Source organism: Sinocyclocheilus grahami, unplaced genomic scaffold (genome assembly GCF_001515645.1).
Source record: "Sinocyclocheilus grahami isolate Dianchi unplaced genomic scaffold, SAMN03320097.WGS_v1.1 scaffold11682.1, whole genome shotgun sequence".
NCBI classification, from domain to species: domain Eukaryota; kingdom Metazoa; phylum Chordata; class Actinopteri; order Cypriniformes; family Cyprinidae; genus Sinocyclocheilus; species Sinocyclocheilus grahami.
The window spans coordinates 1,588-3,984 of NW_015513973.1; the positions used below are offsets into that span (position 1 = coordinate 1,588).

At 39.3% G+C, this 2,397-nt stretch overlaps 1 long non-coding RNA gene across 1 annotated transcript in view; it reads right to left on the reverse strand.

Moving 5' to 3' along the window:
• Positions 1–1,446, reverse strand: part of LOC107578722 (uncharacterized) — a 2,581-nt gene extending 1,135 nt beyond the window's left edge. The window contains exon 1 of the long non-coding RNA XR_001608376.1: positions 1,370–1,446. This is a non-coding gene — a long non-coding RNA (uncharacterized lncRNA). The remainder of the gene's footprint in view (positions 1–1,369) is intronic.
• Between the last annotated feature and the right edge of the window lie 951 nt (positions 1,447–2,397).

Sequence of the window (2,397 nt, forward strand, 5' to 3'; positions counted from 1 at the left end):
ATAGTAATCCCTTCTGTACTATAAATGCTTGCTGCTTATATTTGATGTAACTTATATGAAAACTAGGTTAGTATTATGAATTTTTTGAGAAATTAAAGACCGACGTAGCAATGTGAAAAACGACATATGCATTATGATTCATTTTGCACACACTATAAACTTCCACGTTCTCGTTATTCAGATCTAGAAAATTACGTTTCGGTGCAGGCCTTTCTGTACAAGCGATGTGCGAGTAGACAAGCCCCTGAAACAACATTAAATTCAGAGTTGATGAAAGGTATCCAATTTAAACATTGTTCGGTGTATAATCCAGGACCTTATTAAAGCAAACTCGACGTAAAATGAGACTATTTGTGAACGTGTGACGCAGTTGTCAGGAATGCCAGTGGATATGAAATACCCCAAACATGTAAGAAACGGTACTAAGTCGAATTCACATCAACACATTTCAAACATTCATATCTCTATAATTGACTGCAGTTAAAAACAGGATTTTTCTGCCACATAACGTTAGTTCACATATGAGTGTATACACGCACAACTTGCAACGACTTTACAAAGTATCTGGAGAGTCTGTGGACTTCTGGGGAATGTAGTCTAATGGCAAACAACGACTGTGTTTGCCAATCAAATGGTTCGGCTGAATAAACCACATTTCCCAGAATTCCTCAAATCATAATTTCAATCGGTACTTCTCCCCAACTGATGAATGCGACCCAAACGGTGCAAAAAATATTTTTTGTCTTTGATCAAAGACATTTCTTTCACAACGATATGCAGTTGATCTTTCAGAGGGACGTACAGTAATGCGCCAGATCATACTCGACGCGTTTGCAAGCACTAATATTTTACACAACTGCGTCACAATTTTTACCCCTGTCATTTTTCCGCAGTTTTCTCGAAAAAACCGACCCGTTTAGCTCTAAAAAGCAATCTTTCACTTGCTGTTTGGTTGGTTTGCACTGCTCACTCGAGTTGTGAGGAGATTGATCCCTTAAGGTAATTTGGGTATTAAAGGTAATTAGTGTGCAAGTGTATTGTGTAAATAGGATTAGATACCTTGCTCTCGGATTGCTGTATATATTAAAGCAAAGGCTAAAATGCAGCGTTATTCCTTGCAAGGTCGTTGTCGCTTGCAAGCGCCCAAGACATCGGAGTAAAAACACAAAGAGAGCAGCTAGCAAGCTCAGAGTCAATCTGATGATTTGTATGCTCGGGTAACGGCTACTTTGCTCACAAAATGCGTCAATACAGCGAATCATGCATCTTAAAAGAAGTCACGGCGACTTGTCAGGGTGCAGCAAGTTCGCAATTGCCATTACAGGTCGACAGAATACGAATAGTAGTGAAAACGTACTATTGTACTTACTTGACGCATCTGAGTGCATTTTTATGAAGCACACAACTGTATTTGTGTGAGTCTGCAGACCGGTCAGTGGGCGGGACATGTCAATATTATACATGCCCACAAATGATTTAGATGGACGAAATTTTCAGTCGCCACGCCCACTCATGCCAATCATTGGTCGAGAGGAGTGTCAAATACATTGCGCAAGTAACACTGTGTTCCTCCCGCCTCTAAACCAACGTGATTGGTTGAAACGCTTCCATAGCCCCTCCTCTTGACGCACATGATTGGCTGAGAAGTATGTCTACACCCATCAGTTACGATAGTTTCCTCGTGCATAGCAGAAAGCCAGCCCACGATGATACGCTATTGGCTCAGCTGTGCACCAACACAGAGCCCACTTGGGTTAACTAAACAATGGTGAGAGAATACAGTGAAAAGCATTACTGAACGAGGTTGCTTTTGCTCGTTTCTGCGCTAATGTCATCCAGACATTTCTATGAAAAGTTTCAAAAGTAAATGAAAAACATCACAATGAGCAGGAACCCTATAGGAATCACAATTATGTTAGCCATTGTGATTAAAGGGGTTGTTCACACCCAAAGATCATCATCATCTGTTCCTAATGTTGTTTGGAACCAGTATTTATGTGTTGACCATAAAAGATGATGTTGCTCCAGTCACCATTCACTTTCAATGTATTCACTGGCAATATACAAAAAGGGCAAATGGTGAATCATCTATTTGTGTATGCTATATGCAGGGTATTTCAGTAGAACATACCCTGTGCTTAGTGTTATGGTATTTGATCTACATAAAATCTACATAAAATCTTAATAGCCTGTGCTAAGACTGCTGTTATAATATTTCTTTTGTGTGAGATAAGCTATGCTTCTCAAGTCAGTTATTTCTTCAAACCATTATTTATCTATACATTTACTAGTGTTCAACCGGCATCAGTTATGCTGTTTGGAACATAATGAAGATGTTAAACATCTGTTTTCTCTGAATAACATTTTTCATTTTCACCCTTTCACGTAGTTCAAATC